This window comes from Hevea brasiliensis, chromosome 16, assembly GCF_030052815.1.
Source record: "Hevea brasiliensis isolate MT/VB/25A 57/8 chromosome 16, ASM3005281v1, whole genome shotgun sequence".
Classification (NCBI taxonomy): Eukaryota; Viridiplantae; Streptophyta; class Magnoliopsida; order Malpighiales; family Euphorbiaceae; genus Hevea; species Hevea brasiliensis.
This window is the reverse complement of record NC_079508.1, coordinates 49197682-49215665: the sequence shown is the minus strand read 5'-3', so window position 1 is coordinate 49215665 and position 17984 is coordinate 49197682. Positions and strand designations below refer to the sequence as shown.

Genomic DNA, 17984 nt, shown 5'->3' with positions numbered 1-17984 from the left:
TTTAATGAGGGTAAAAACTGAAAATGAAATGAAATGGAAATTTAATAATCTATAAAAGGATACGCTTGGGTTGCCTCCCAAGAAGCGCTTGTTTAAGGTCTTAAGCTTGACCTTCCACTCCAAATCACCTAAATATCCCTGATTGGAGAACCAAGCCATGAAACCTCTACAACCTTTTGTGTGGGTTCTCCAACAATATAATGCTTTAATCTCTACCCATTAACTTTGAAAGTCCCTGAGGTTTCATTGCCTATCTCAATAGCTCCATAGGGGTATACCTTTATAACAGTGTAGGGCCCTGACCATCTTGACTTTAATTTTCAGGGAAATAACCTTAACCTAGAGTTATATAAGAGAACAACATCCCCTTCCTGAAATTCTTTCCTCCTAATATGCTTATCATGCCATCTCTTAATTCTTTCCTTGTAAAGCTTGGCATTTTCATACGCATCCAATCTAAGTTCCTCAAGTTCATTTAGTTACAGCATTCTTTTTTCTCCTGCAGTTTTTAAGTCAAAATTCAGTATCCTTATGGCCCAATATGCTCTATGCTCCAACTCCAAAGGTAGATGACAAGCTTTCCCATAAACCAATCTAAATGGGGTGGTGCCAATAGGAGTTTTAAAAGCTGTTCTATAAGCCCAAAGAGCATCATCTAACTTTAGTGACCAATCTTTCCTTGAACTATTCACTGTTTTCTCAAGAATTCTTTTCAACTCTCTATTTGAGATCTCCACTTGACCACTAGTTTGTGGATGGTAAGGTGTTGCAACCTTATGCTTTACTCCGTATTTTTGTAATAATCTTTCAAATTGATGGTTGCAAAAATGAGAACCTCCATCACTTATAATGGCACGTGGAGTTCCAAATCTTGTGAAAATGAACTTTTTAAGGAATTTAATCACAACTCTAACATCATTAGTTGGAGATGGTATAGCTTCAACCCATTTACTCACATAATCTACTCCAACTAAAATGTATTTATGTCCAAAGGACGATGGAAAAGGTCCCATGAAATCAATGCCCCACACATCAAATAGTTCCACTTCCAATATATTTTGGAGGGGCATTTCATCTCTCTTCGAGATATTACCCATCCTTTGACACCTATCACATGCATTTACAAACTTCCTCACATCCTTAAACATATGTGGCCAAAAGAACCCTACTTGAAGAACTTTTTCTGCAGTCTTTGTCACACTCACATGACCCCCATAAAGTGAAGAATGGCAATCTTTAATAACATTCCCTATCTCCTCATCAGCTAAACATCTTCTAATCAACCCATCTCCACATCTCTTGAACAAAAATGGCTCTTCCCAATCATAATCCTTTACATCAAAAATAAATTTCTTCTTTTGCTGCCATGTTAGGTCAGGTGGGAGGATTCCACACACTAGATAGTTCACAAAATCTGCATACTAAGGGGCTTTTGCATTCATGATTACTAACAGTTGCTCATCAGGAAAATAATCATCTATTGGGGGCTCTTTTCCCAAATTATCTCCTTGCTCTTGCCTCAATCTAGACAGATGATCTGCTACCACATTTTCTACTCCTTTCTTGTCTTTAATTTTCAAGTCAAACTCTTGAAGGAGTAGCACCCACCTTATCAATCTAGGTTTAGCCTCTTTTTTCTGAAGGAGATACTTGATAGCTGCATGATCCGTGTACACTATTACCTTTGACCCCACAAGATAGGACCTGAATTTGTCTACTGCAAATACCACTGCCAAAAACTCTTTCTTTGTAGTAGAGTAATTTATTTAAGCATCATCTAAGGTTCTACTTGCATAGTATATTGCATACACCTTCTTATCTCTCCTTTGTCCCAAAACAGCCCCAATGGCATAATCGCTAGCATCGCACATTAACTCAAAAGGTAATGACCAATCGGGTGGCTGCATAATAGGAGCAGATATCAAAGCTTCCTTTATCCTGCAAAAAGCATTCATACAATTAGTATCAAAATGGAATTCCACATCTTTACTCAATAAATTGGTAAGAGGCTTAGAAATTTTAGAGAAATCCTTGATGAATCTCCTGTAAAATCCAGCATGCCCCAAGAAACTCCTCACTCCCTTCACGGATGTTGGGGGTGGCATTTTCTCAATAATTTCTACCTTTGCTTTATCCACCTCAATACCCCTGTTTGACACACGATGTCCCAAAACAATTTCTTCTTGTACCATAAAATGGCACTTTTCCCAATTCAAAACTAAATTGAACTCTTCACATCTCTGCGAAACCTTAGACAAGTTAGATAAGCATTCATCAAAAGATTTACCATACACAGAAAAATTATCCATGAACACTTCCATAATACCCTCAATCATGTCAGAAAATATGGACATCATACATCTTTGAAATGTAGCAGGGGCATTACATAGTCCAAATGGCATCCTTCGATATGCAAAGGTACCATAAGGACATGTGAAGGTAGTTTTATCCTGATCATCTGGGTGAATAGGGATCTGAAAGAACCCTGAATAGCCATCCAAATAGCAAAAATAAGAATGATGAGCTAGTCTCTCAAGCATTTGATCTATAAATGGTAATGGAAAATGGTCCTTTCTAGTTGCATTATTCAATTTCCTATAGTCTATACACATTCTCCATCGATTCTGATCCTTGTAGGTATTAGTTCATCATTTTCATTTTTCACTCTTGTGATGCCCCCTTTCTTGGGTACAACATGAATGGACTTACCCAATTCTTTATCGAAGCAGGGTAAATGATACCTGCATCAAGCAATTTCAAGATCTCTTTTTTCACAACCTCTTTCATATTTGGATTCAATCTCCTCTGTGACTCTCGAGAGGCTTTATGATTATTTTCCAACAAAATTCTATGCATGCACACAGAAGGATGTATTCCTTTAATATCATTAATGGTGTAACCGATTATCCTTCTATGCTTTCTAAGAACTCTTAATAATTTTTCAATCTCACAATCATTCAATTTAGCACTAACAATCACAGGATATGTAGAATTTTGACCTAGAAAAGCATACCTGAGATTTGTTGGAAGAGGTTTCAACTCTACCTTCGGTGCTTCACTTTTTTCAAGCTTTGATGATGAAGTTGTTTCTTGCTTCAAGTCCCCAATCTTCTCAATATCAGCCATAGGCAAAGGTGGATTTCCTTCCAAAATTGTAGCATATTCTACAGCTTCTTCAATCTCATCCCCTTTTTTGATGTTATGAACCAAACAAGCTTCTAAGGGATCTTTAGGATGTTGCTTTTTAAGCACTTCTCTGACCTCCTCATCTATCACATCAATTCTCAAGCATGAATTTGAATCATCTTTCTTTTTCATTGCTTGAAACAAATTAAATTCAACTTTCTCTTCCCCAACTTCTAATGTAAGCCTCGGAATTTTTACATCAATCACAGCTCCAGCAGTAGCAAGGAAAGGTCTACCAAGAATAATAGGAATGTGTACATCCTCCTCCATCTCCAATACCACAAAATCCACTAGTATGAAAAATTTTTCAACTTTCAGAGGAACATTCTCAATTACCCCAATTGGTAATTTAATAGACCTATCTGCTAACTGTAGTGAAATGGTAGTAGGCTTCATTTCTCCAATCTTCACTTTCTCATAGATAGACAATGGCATCAGACTAACACTGGCTCTAAGATCACATAAAGCCTTATCTATACTGATATCCCCAATGTGACATGGTATGGAAAAACTTCTAGGATCTTTCAGTTTGGGTGGAAGCTTATTTTGCAAAATAGCACTGCTTTTTTCCATGAGAGCTACAGTCTCAAATTCCTCCAATTTCTTCTTGTTAGATAAAATCTCCTTCAAAAATTTAGCATATGAAGGCATTTGTGCTAAGGCATCAGTGAAAGGAATAGTCACATGCAAAGACTTCAATACTTCCAAGAACTTCCCAAATTGTTTATCCAATTTCGCTTTCTGAAACCTTTGTGGGAATGGTAAAGGTGGCATGTAGGCTTTAGGTGCAACATATTTAGGTTCTTCCTCTTTACTCTCCCTCTCTTTACTTCCTTTTTCTTTCACTGAATTTTCTTTCTCAGCTTCAATTCTAACTTCAGCTTCAGTTTGTTCATCTTCTTCTCTGTTTTTCTCTTCTTCAATTTTCTCTTCAATCTTTTTATCTCCATTCTCCAATATTTTTCCACTCCTCAATGTAATAGCCTTGCAATGCTCCCTTGAATTCTTTGGCTGGCTAGGGAGCTTCCCAAATGCTTTTTTATTTGAAGAGCTAGCTTGTTGAGCTATTTGATTCTCTAAAATCTTGTTGTGTGTTGCCATTTGATCCACTTTAGATGCTAATTGAGAAATCATTTCTTGTTGACTTTGATGGCTCACAAGTAGAGTCTCAATCACGGCTTCCAATCTAGCTGTCTTGTCTGGTTGTGCTTGTTGTGGTAGAGGTGGAGCAGGTGCATTTTGAGGTTTAGAAATTCCAGGAGGAGGACCTCTATTCTGCTGAAAATTCTGATATTGTTGATACCCAGAAGGTTGCTGAAAATTCTGATTTTGTCCTTGTCTACCTCCCCAAGAGAAATTGGGGTGGTTTCTCCATGCTGGATCATAAGTTGCAGAAAATGAGTTACCACCTGGTCTTTTATTGTAGTTCCCCACATAATCCACTTGCTCACTTGAAAAATCTTGATTAAGTGCAGAAAAATCTGCTGCACAATTGACATTTGCAGCTCCAACTTCTACTGAATTACTAGAACCTCCAGCTGAAGAATCTACTTTCATGCTTAGCTTGTCCATTTTCCTTGTCAAAGCATCAAACTTAGCATTAATCATATTCATGGCATCAAGCTCAAGCATACCAGCTGGTTTCTTAATCTCATTCCTCTCACAACTCCATTGGTAGTTGTTATAAGCAATTTTATCAAGAGCAGAAAAAGCTTCATCTTCAGATTTCTCCATAAGATCACCTCCAGAAGATGCATCAATTGTACTTCTAATAGCTGGTGAAACTCCATTGTAAAAGTGTTGAACAAGCATCCATTTAGGAATCCCATGATGTGGACATCTCCTTTGCAAATCCTTGTACCTCTCCCATGCTTCATACAAGCTCTCATCATCTCTAGGTTTGAAAGAAGTCAGCTCATTTCTTAGCTTAGCTATCTTGCTTGGTGGAAAATATTGGGCTAAAAATGCTTGAGAAAGTTCATCCCATGTTGTGATAGAACCCGGTGGCAATGAATGTAACCACTCTCTAGCTCGGTCCTTCAGAGAAAAAGGAAATAATCTGAGTCGAATTGCATCATCAGAAACTCCATTTATCTTCAACATATCACTAATCTCAAGAAAGTGTGCTAGATGCACATGTGGACTTTCACTTGGACTTCCTCCAAATTGTGATTGTTGTACCATCTGACAGAGTGCAGGCTTCAGTTCAAAATTATTAACTTCTACTCTTGGTCTTGTGATACTTGGCATGAAATCCCCAATGTTAGGATAGGCATGATCCTTCACAGAACGATTGTTATTGTTGTTGGCCATTTCTTCTTGTAATTGCTCTTGCTCTTGTGCTCTTTCTTGTTGTTGTTGAGCTTTAATTTCAGCTTTTCTCCTTTTAGATTCTGCTCTTAAAGCTTTTGCTGTCTTTTCTATTTCTGGATCAAAGAATAAATTGATTTCTTCATTTTTTGTTCTTCTCATAAAATAAAGCACCTGAAAAACAAAATAAACAAATTCTCAAAGTAAAATGGTAAAAAGAAAATAAAATAAAATACCCAAATTAACCAAACAAACAATTGTTCAATATCAAACAAAAATCAAATCCCCAGCAACGGCGCCAAAAACTTGATGGGGCGAATCCGCAAGTATACGGGTCGTCTCAAGTAATAAAGTGATGAATCAAGTATCGTTCCCACGAGAATTTGCTGTTTGAGTACCAAACTATGAATGAAGCGATTATTTGGGCTAATGATTAATGGATAAATGGTAACTATAAATAATCAAGGTAAATTGATTAATCTAATTGAAATGGGTAAAGAGCAAACAAATAAATTCTAATTCTAGTTCGCAATTAAACTAAATTGATAATGGGTAATTTAAATGAAAGTCTAATTATGATAAAAGTGATTCCAGAGTTGGGAGTTTATGCATAAATTAATTGGGATTTGTCTTGGGCATTCCAATTTTTAGGGAAAAATAGAGTTTGAAGGTGATTAATTCTAAATTCCTTTGATTTCTTTTTCAAGCAAACCAAAGTATGTTCTAAAATAACCAAACCTACTTTCGTATGATATTTGATTACTCTAAAACCCATTAAGTTTTGTAACCAATCATTAATTCCTCTTAAAATCCTAGTTTATTTCTAAATCTAGGTGATTTTAAGTTCCAATCCTTGATTATCTATCAATGACTTTCACCTTTCGGTCTTTCAATCAAAGATTAACACAATACCCAATGGGTACCAACATTAGGCAAGTAAATCAAGCACACAAGGAAGGAATCAAAACTCATATTTATGTAAAATAAGGAAATACCCAGTCCAAATCCACAAATTAATCTAAAACATATTTCCCAACTCTGAAATCTAAAGAGTTTACTCACTCATTATGGTATTTACAAGAAAGATTGATGGAAAAGTAAAGAAAAACATGATAAAAGGACTAAAATAGAAAAAACCCAGGTAGAAGAACCAAAATCTCTGGTTTCTGGAGCTCCAAAACTTGTGCAGCAGCTCCTCCCCAAGAGAAAATGGCTTCTCCTCTCTCTCTATTAAATTTTCTTTCCTTTTTGTCTTTCCTCCCTTTTCCTCTTTTTTTTTTTGTCAAAAACTAGGAAATGATGAATTTATATGGTCCCAAAAAGTTGCCCTAAAAGTAAATAAGAGCCAAGGAGTGGATAGGAAATGAGGTGTAAAATTATCCAAGTCAGCAGCACTATTCACGTTCTGGGCAGTCTGCTTAGGGTTTGGCTTAACCTTAAGCAGCTTCTTAGCAAATTTCAGCTGTCAGACTGTCGCTTAAGGTTAAGCTGCACTCAAGAAATCTCGACAGACTTAGAGTAAAATAGACTTTTCTGCTCATGCTTGACTTATGCTGCACCTTAAGCACTGCCGCTTTACCCTAAGCAGGATCTTAAGCAAAGTCTCAAGCAAATTTCGGCTAACTTGCTCTTTCAAAGCTTGATTTCTTCAACTTTCCTCCATGCTTAAAGAATTCCCAATTTCTTCAAATCACTTCCTAATGCACTCATTGATCTTCGATTTGCCACAAAATCCTATCAAAAACAACAAAATTACAAAAATCAAATATAAAGTATCTAAAGTTAACAAATAAGCTAAAATAAAGCTAAAAATATAAAATACACTAAAATATGAGGGCAAAATGGATGCAAAACTACCCTAAAATGCCTATATGAAATGAGTGTAACAGTTATTCTATATAACCTAATGCTCCACATGATACCTGGTCACTTCCAAGCTTAGTTTTCACCAAATTTAATCCTTTATAATTTTTTTCATGCCATTCCAGCTTATAATCCTTGCTCCTTAAGATTTCACAAATTAAATTCTGAAGTGATTTAGCTCTAGCTCTAGTAATTGGACCTTGGATGAATTCCTTTGGTGTGGATGTACCTTGATTCTCATCATTCCCCTCCGCTTCAAAAGGATTCGTCCTCGAATCTGTTCCTGAATCAACACAAGGAGATAAATCAGCAACATTAAAGGTGGCACTGACATTATACTCACCGGGCAGGTTTATTTTATAGGCATTATCATTAATTTTGGTCAGCACTTAGAAAGGTCCATCACATCTTGGTTGTAATTTTGATTTCCTTCGAGAGGGAAACCTTTCTGTGCGCAAGTGAACCCATACCCAATCTCCAGGTTGAAATGTAACTTTCTTCCTTCCTTTGTTGGCTTGACTAGCATATTTTTCATTTTTCTTTTCAATTTGAAGCTTGGCTTGTTCATGGATTTTCTTCAACAATTCTGCTTTTCTTTTTCCATCTAAACTAGCAAGCTCGTTCACAGGCAAAGGTAAAAGATCCAAAGGAGTTGAAGGATTGAAACCATACACAATTTCAAATGGAGAATAGCCAATAGAAGAATGCACATTTCTATTGTATGCAAATTCAACAAGTGAAATGCAATCTTCCCATGACTTCAAATTTTGCTTAACCACAGCACGCAAAAGAGTAGTTAGTGTCCTATTTACTACTTCAGTTTGACCATCGGTTTGTGGGTGACAAGTGGTGGAAAATAACAACTTGGTGCCCAATTTTTCCCACAAAACCTTCCAAAAGTGACTAAGGAATTTAACATCCCTATCACTAACTAAACTCTTAGGTATGCCATGTAACCTAACAATATCTCTAAAGAATAAATTTGCAATATTTGTAGCATCATCAGTTTTATGACATGGAATAAAATGTGCCATTTTTGAAATCCTATCAACAACAACAAAAATTGAATCATGGCCTTGTTTAGACCTAGGTAATCCTAACACAAAATCCATAGACAAATGAACCTAAGGATCGCTAGGGATAGGTAAAGGTGTATACAAACCTTATGGCAAAACTCTAGATTTAGCCTTAGCACACACAACGCACCTAACACATACTCTTTCAACATCTCTTTTCATATTCGGCCAATAAAAATGTTCCTTTAACACATCTAAAGTTTTGGCAACACCAAAATGACCCATTAATCCACCAGCATGAGACTCATTCACAAGTAATTCACGCATGGAACTCTTAGGCACACATAATCTATTTTCTCTAAATAAATATTCATCATACCTATAAAACTTCTCAAAAGCATTCTTTTCACAAGCTACATACACTCTAGCAAAGTCATCATCTTCAGCATATAATTCTTTCACATAATCGAATCCCAACAACTTTGCATCAAGAAGGGCAAAAAGGTTATACCTTCGAGATAAGGCATCAACCATCTTATTTTCTTTCCCATGTTTGTATTGAATCAAATATGGGAAGGTCTCAAGGAACTCAACCCATTTTGCATAATGCCTACTCAACTTATTTTGCCCCTTGATATGCTTCAATGACTCATGATCTGTGTGGATGACAAATTGCTTTGGCCAAAGGTAATGTTGCCACGTTTCCAAGGCACGTACCAATGCATACAACTCCTTGTCATATGTAAAATAGTTCAAAGCTGCTCCATTAAGCTTCTCACTAAAGTATGCTATTGGTCTCCTATCCTGCATTAAAACGGCTCCAATACCTATACCTGATGCGTCACACTCAATCTTAAAAGTTTTAGAAAAATTAGGTAAAGCCAACACAGGAGCGGAGCATAACATGTCTTTAATTTTGTGAAAAGCATCATCTTGTTTCTGTTCCCAAATAAAATTAACATTCTTTTTGACAAGATCATTCAATGGTGCTGCAATGGTACTAAAATTCTTAATAAATCTTCTATAGAAACTAACTAGTCCATGGAAACTACGTACTTCAGATGCAGACTTTGGAATGGGCCAGTCTTTAATAGCTCTAATTTTTTCATCATTGACTTCAACACCATTAGCACTAATGACAAATCCTAAAAAGACAATATTTTCCATGCAAAATGAACATTTCTTCAAGTTAGCATATAATTTTTCCTTTCTTAACACATTGAATACAGCTCTTAAATGATGCATATGTTCATTCATGTCTCTACTGTAAACCAATAGATCATCAATGTAACACCCCTCACCCGTCTACAGTGTAGTCGAGCAAGGTGTGTTACACGGAGTGCCGGAGTACCTGATTTCATTACAGTTCTTGATTTACTTGTTCAAAAAATTTATCTAAGGTTTAGGCTATTTTTACTGTTTATCAAAATCTGACTAATTTGGAAATTTTAAAAATTTGAACAACAATTCGGCAGAGTGCCGGCTGTAATTTCGACTAACAGTTCTTCTGAATCTGCCAAAAATAATTTTAATATATACTCAAATTTATAACTCAGATTGTCTCAAAGAATTCTCAACAGTTTCTCAAACTCATATTCAGTCTCAAAATTTCTCAAACTCAATCTCATTCAGAATCATTATGATTACATAATCAACTCAGATATCAGAATTTTTATATTTCATTAACGTATATAATTTGCCAATTAAGTACATAAATTTGTCAAGTACAGGATATACAAATAAAATTACAGTTACTAATTCACATTACAATAATAGCAGTAATTATAATGTACATATTATAAAACATGCTTAAAATGAGCCATATCTACATGCATTGCTGAGGAGGTGACAATCTTGAACTCTGCTGACACTTCTGCAGATCTGGACTCCAAAAATCTCAGTCGACAGTCTACTAGTTTTACCTTCAGTACCTGCGAGAGGAAGCAATTCTATCGTGCTAAGCATTTCTGCTTAGTGGTGCAATAGTATAACAAAAAATAATATATACAAATAAAGAAAGAAATAAATCATAATTCGGATACTTATGAATCAATTTAATTTAGTATGGTATTTCTAATATCAATGATCTTATATACTAGTTTGTTCCTCTTTGGAAGTACTTAGTTTATAACTTTTCAGTAATACTACTCAGTATACAAATTATTCTAACTGTATTGTATTTCAAGTCTCTATGATTCTGCAATTTATATTTTTGTTATGTTTCTTTTGCTAATCTCTTTTACTCATTCATTCAATACTTAATTTAATTGTACTGAAATTTCATTATACTTAACTTAACTTAGCTGCCTAAATTGAATAATGTTTTAATTGACTGCCCATGTAGCCTATACACTGACCAGACTGGATAAACGGATATACTAGTATTGGGTACCTAGTACCTCGAGCCGTCACACCATCGGTCACAAAGTATCTCCCGGTGTGCAAACAGTGTGGCTAAAAAGCCATATAATCAATCAGGCATTAAGCCGAGTATAATAACACAATCTGTATAGTCATAGGCTATTAAAATCATAGTATGGCATAATAAGCCATAAAACACAATATGACGTAAAGTCATTTACAGAACAGCTGTCAGAATCCTATTGGCAGGCCAACCTATCCAAACTAGTCAACTAGGCAAATTAGGGCATAGTACAAGATTAAATATTTATTTTTAGGGTTTACTGGTCATTAAACAATTCACTGGTCAATAAAAATGTTGACCTTTTCATACATCATGCATAAGTTGATTCTAGTATCAACATGTCACAATTCGTAATTCAATATGCTGCCAATATAGTGCAATTTACCATTTTTACAAGTTGGCATTCATTGCCATATTGCTTCAAGCATCATTGTATGTAAATGTCAAATTCTCAATTTTTGTGTGCTAGATTGGTCTAGCTTAAAATCCTATTTCTCTTGGTTTTTAGCTTCTGGTCAAAGAAGAAAAATTGTAGTTCTATGTCTTACTGCACTCTGGGCAAAATTTCAGGTCATTCTGAGTTGTATAGACCAAGATATGGTCAATTTACTAAAGCTTGACATATTGCACCTTTAGTGCAAAATTTGATCAATTTTAGATCACTTTTAGTTCTAACAGTTTTGGTACCCGAACTTGTGTAAGCTATTTGACTTGGTTCTGGTCATTTCTGGACTTTGGTATCTCACAAGAATTGTAGCTCTATGTCTAAGCTTTCCATGGTATAAATTTCAAGTCATTTAGACCTGTTTTCAATGAGTTATGGCCAAAATACTAGCCACTGTTCATATGGTCAAATTCTGGATTTGCCAAGTTACCTATTCCGGATTAGGTCACCTTTTGAGTCACTTTCTATACAAAATTTAGGCAAGGTTCCTACATGAAAGTTGGTTCATTACATGTCTAATTTTACCTCCAATTGGCCTCTCACCAATTTGGTTCACACAATTAAGGTTATAGGCTCAAATGTATACTGCTCTCAATACAGTCCTCAAATACCAATCAATTTACACATTCAACTTACTATACCTTAACTTCATGCATAAATTATGGACTCCTAATGTACTTACATCATTCATCACATCTCATTAAGGTCATTTTGAATAGTTTATACAAGTCTTCAAAATACAATACACAACCTTAATTTCAAAAGTCAAAATCAACATCTTACACATGAAATTGCTTAGCTAATACATATACTTCAATTAGTAACCTACAATACACTTTTACTAATCCAATCAATACCATAATTTATCAATTAATTTCATGAAATTATCAACCTTCTAAGTTCATCAAGGCTGCCAGAATTTATCACTTGTCCAAGGTCTTCCACAATTACTCAAATCCTACCTCAAAACATCAACATTAAACATATTCATAAAATAATCTTTTTAACTCATGCAACACCTTAATTAACATCACAAAACACTTCTTTTACCCATGAATAAATTAAACTCTAAGTTCTTCCTTGGCTGCCAAAACTTGTACACATTAATAACCCATCAAAACCTTCCAATTTCTTCACCATTCAACTCATCTCAACCTTAGTATAAAGTTTAATCAAGTGAGGTAAGGAAAACTAGCACTAACCTTTATTTGGAGCTTGCTAAACCTCAATAAAACTCCTTCTTTTTGCTCTCAATATGCTGCCCAAGTTGTGTAGACCAACTTTGATGAAGGAACTTAGGAAGAAATTGGCTTGGAAGTGGATGGGTGGAGCTTGAGCATGGGACGTCAATGGTGGAATTTGGGAGGTGGTTTCATTCGGCCAAGAAGAAGATTAAGGAAGAAGAAGATGAAATGGACATACACTTGTCCACTTAATGAGTTTATATACTCCTCCATAGTGCTCCACTAACTTAGGTTTAAATATTATTATAATTAAACTTTCAATTATCCCATATTATATCCCTTTATGTTTTTAATTATACTACACATGAAATTTCATTTTTCATGGCATTTTCAAAATTTAATACTATTTATTTTTAAAGGACATTTAGGTCAAAAGTCAACTCTAGGTGTCAAATGACCAAAATGCCCCTCTTCGGGTTGTATTTCGGATTTTTCGGTATTACCGATTTACTCCTTGTACCGCCGATTTCTTTAATTTTCGTTTTTCGTTTATACTAACTTTCTAATTTTTCTTTGACATTTTCAATGTCAATTACACCTCAGTAGACCTTTAATTATGTCCCGAAAATATTTTCCCGAGTTTCCCGCGGTCCAGGGCTAGTCAACGGTCTTCGTCGTAACTTCCCTGTGCGGTCACCCATCGCTATGGGTTCGGCTCGTTTAACTTAGTCACATTTTATCTCTTTTATTTTTCCTTAATTTTTCTTATCACTTATTTCATTATTTTATACTTCCTCACTGTCATTATAGTGTAGTTCCAGATATTCTGACTTTCCGGGGCAGACATTAGCCGTCGGAACAGTAGGACGTATGGACTACGAAATTGAGGATGTTACAATCAAAATAAACAACAACAAATTTTTCAATAAAAGCACGCAACACATGATTCATCAATCTTATAAAAGTGCTAGGAGCATTAGTTAGCCCAAAAGGCATCACTAACCACTCATATAGTCCATGTTTTGTTTTAAATGCAGTCTTCCATTCATCACCTACTTTCATGCGAATTTGATGATATCCGCTTTTTAAGTCAATTTTGGTAAAAACACAAGCACCACAAAGTTCATCCAACATATCATCCAATCTAGGTATAGGGCGGCGATATTTTACAGTGATTTTGTTGACTGCCCTACAATCCACACACATGCGCCATGTGCCATCTTTCTTTGGTACCAAAAGGATGGGTACAGCACAAAGGCTCATACTTTCTCTCACATAATCCTTAGCTAGCAATTCCTCAACTTGCCTTTGTAATTCTTTGGTTTCTTCAGGGTTAGTTCTATAGGCTGGATGGTTGGGAATAACTACTCCAGGTACAAAATCAATATGGTGCTCAATCCCTCGAATAGGCGGTAGTCCAGCTGGCATCTCCTCGGGTAGCACATCCTCATATTCCTGCAAAAGGTAGACAACAACACTAGGCAAATTGGGGTCAAGGTCAGATGTGGATAAACAAGAGTCCTTAAACACAATTAATAACATTTGCTTGTTGGCAAATATGGCATTCCTCACATCTCTTCCTTTAGCATACAAGCTTAATTTTCTCTCCCCTCTTTCCGCACAACTCTCCTTTTACGCCGAAGATTCACCTTTTTCAAGCACTCTTGGAATGTTTTCTTTGCTCTCTTTTCTTTCCTCACAACCACCCTTGTCTTGCTCACTCACAACATTTTCACTCAATTTCTTTTCACTCATTCTTTTCTTCTCTACTCTCTTTTCGGCCACTCTTGATTTTACCTCACCCATTGCTTGCTTAAGCCTTGTTTGGTCTTCATAAATCTGTTTTGGTGTCATAGGTACCAAAATGATTTTCCTTCCATTCATTTCAAAAGAATACCTATTTTTATACCCATTGTGGATCACCTTTCTATCAAATTGCCATGGTCGGCCAAGTAATAAATGGCCAGCTTGCATTGGAACCACGTCACACATAACCTCATCTTGATACTTTCCTATTGCAAAGGAAATCAACACTTGTTTTGTTACTTTCACCTCACCGCATTCATTCAATAACTGCAATTTATACGGCCTAGGGTGTTTCAACGTCCTCAACCCTAATCTCTGCACCAAAATAGTACTAACAACATTAGCACAACTTCCCCCATCAATGATGACACTACAAGCTTTGTCTTGGATAAGACACTTTATATGGAAAATTGTTTCTCTTTGCAATTCATCACCAACATCCTCCTTTACTTGAGTATTTAATGCTCTCATAATCACTAGAGCACTTCCTTCAGCAGCATATTCTACCTCTGCATCCTCCTCCCCTGAAGATGTGGAATCACTCACAATTTCCTCCTCCATTTCTATCTCACCATTTTCTCTCATGACCATGACTCTCTTGTTACGGCATTAAGAAGCTATGTGTCCACTGCCCAAATTCCTAAAACACTTCACATCTCTATTTCGGGTAGTAGTTGCAACCTCTTTTCCTTTACTTTCTATAAATTTCTTCTCCACCTTCTTTTCCTCATTTTTCTTATATTTGCTAACAGCCTTTTCCCTATCCTCCTTCTTCCAGTTAGACTTCCAAGATGAAGTACCTGCATTTCCTCCAAATTTTGACTTGCTTTTAAGTTGCCTTTCTACCTTCATAGCCATGTGGACGATATCCTCCAACTCAACATAGTGATGTAACTCAACAATATGAGCAATCTCCTTGTTTAGCCCATTCAAGAATCTAGCCATGGTGGCTTCTCTATCCTCCTCTACATTTGCTCTAATCATAGCAATTTCCATTTCTTTATGATAATCTTCAACACTTTTAGAACCTTAAGTCAATCTTTGTAACCTCTGATGTAGCTCTCTATAGTAATGACTAGGAACAAATCTCCTTCTCATTATAGTTTTCATCTCACCCCAGGTTACAATTGATTGCTCATAATTTCTCCTTCTACTAATCAACACTTGATCCCACCATACCAAAGCATAATCAGTAAATTCTACTGCTGCTAACTTTACTTTCTTCTCCTCTGAATAGTGATGACAATCAAACATTGCTTCTACCTTCCTTTCCCATTCTAGATACACATCCGGATCATTTTTCTCTTGGAAAGAAGGGATGCTCATTTTAATACTTTTGATATTATCATCTACCCTATTCTTCTCTCTTTCCTCTCTTCTTATCCTCCTATCCCCATTCCTCCTATCTTCAGTTCTTCTCTCATACCTACCCCTCCTAGGTTTTTTAACCTCAAAATCATAGTTATCAACCTCATCTTCATCAGATTCAACTACTGGAGGTACAAGATCCCTCTTATTTAGTCTTCTCTCATTTTGCCTATCTCTTTGCTCCAATGTTTTCAACCGATCTATGATTTTATTGCACACAACATTCATTCTTTCAAATTATTGTCTGACAGCCTGCATGTAGAATGGATTTTCACCTTCTGCCTCACTACCATCACCCCTTCTAGACATGTTTTCAGACCTGCAAGAAAATGGTTAGTGTAAAGAAAACACCTCACTCACTCCCTTACGTGTTTACACTCAACAAGGGACACTCCACTCGTGTTTAACTCAATAAGGCTTTTCCCCTCTTATGAACTCACCACTCTATGCCTTTTACCTCTCTTGGCTATGTCCACAAGTTCTTATCCAACTCAAGTAACTCAAACCAAGACTGTACTCACAAAAATTTAACACAATAAAATTCTTAAACGTGGCGGATCAAAAAGAGTAATCAAGAAAGCAATAATGTGACTCAAGAAGTTAAGAAAAGAAAAGCTCAAGTATGGAAATGTAATGCAATAAGGAATCAAGAAAGAAAACACCAAAATAAAAGAGTAGTAAGCTGGAAAAGAGACAACCTAAAGAAGAAATATCAAGCTTAAATATCCAAGTTTGCCACCAACTTATCACAATTACCACCAAGCAAACGAGTGTATTTTGATCTGAAATTAAGTAGGCCAATGCAACGCAATACTGACTAATTGCTGCTAGAATTTCAGGCTTTTCTTGATAGGTTTACTATGTAAACCAAATTTAATTGTGTCTGCCACAAAATTTTGGTTCCCCACACAAACGGTTGAATTTTGAGCTGAGATTTAATTTGAGAATAGCTCAAATGTGGCACAAATAACCTGTAAATTTTCAGAAATTTCTAGGCTAATTTGCTATGTGAACTTAATTTGATCGGGTCTGCCGCAAAATTTTGGTTCCCCACACAAACGGTTCAATTTTAAGCTGAAATTTAATTTGGGAACTACTGAAATGGGGTATAAACACCCGATAAATTTTCAGGAATTTCTAGATATATTTTCTATTTGAACTTAATTTGATCAAGTCTGCCGCAAAATTTTGGTTCCCCACACAAACGGTTGAATTTTAAGCTGAAATTTAATTTGGGAACTATTGAAGTGAGGTATAAACACTTTGTAAATTTTTAGGAATTTCTGCGTCTATTTGCTATGTGAAATTAATTTAATCGGATCTGCCGTAAAATTTTGGTTTAGCAGGTAAACAATATCAAACAACCCCCAAAATTTACACTCAACGCCTTAAACACACCCAAATAATACTGTTACAATTTCAGGCCAAAAAGGTAAGCTGAACTCAATGACCCAAATAAGCTCTCATGCTTGATATCAAAATGTAGGAAGCAAAATAGATAGCTAGAATAATGGGTTTAGCTTGATTAACCCAAACCCCTAAGACAAACTCAATAAAATAAATTTTTAAACAAATAGATCATACTAAACCCCAAGAGCTAATTTCGATCAAGCATATAATGAACAAAAATGTGAATAACAGAAACATAACAAGAAGCAAAACAAGGTTTAGCAAGAAGGAACCAGGTGCAAGATGAAGAAGAAGAAGCAAATATGGAACTAGGGGCAAACAGCAAACATGAAAAAGGTAACAAACACAAAGTAAGCACAACGAATAAGAAGCAAATAGAGAATCTACCTTGTTTGGATGTCCCTTTGCTCTAATGCCAAAACTGATGTGAACCTTCAAGTAATTGGTAACTTGAAAATCCACATTCAAGAATTAAAGGAACAATATGGAAAGCACCAAATCAAGATGTATGAATTTGATTTTTTGAATCAACACAATCAAATTGCTGTGTAATTCAAAGAAAATATCTGAAATTCTTGACCTAATTCATATGGAGAATGAATAAACCAAGAATATTATGCATATTAAACATTGAAAGATAGAAATCTCAGCAAGTTAATGAGCTTCACAAGAACAAAGATAACAGCCAATTTACTCACTACAAGAGCAGAAATAATCTTTCATTAATATTCAAAGTGTGTCCTCCACTTCCTCATTACACTTGTATTTATAGTCTCTTGGCTCCAAAGCTAAAGACAAAAATATCCCTACTTTAGTAACAGCTGTAAGGAGCTTTAAGTCCAAACAAAAATTAATCTATAAAAAGACTAAAAACTTCTAATAAAAAGTAAATTTAATACAGCAGCAAATAAGGCATTTAAGTCCAAAAGAGAGGTGGTTATAATAGCAAGGAATATTCTTTTAAAAAAGGT

The 17984-nt window shown here is 35.6% G+C and overlaps 1 non-coding gene across 1 annotated transcript; it reads left to right on the top strand.

The window, feature by feature from the left end:
* The first annotated feature begins 5008 nt into the window (after positions 1-5008).
* On the top strand, positions 5009-5115 carry LOC131175047 (small nucleolar RNA R71). The gene has a single exon (XR_009145207.1). It is a non-coding gene; the product is annotated as a small nucleolar RNA R71 (small nucleolar RNA).
* Positions 5116-17984: the final 12869 nt, after the last annotated feature.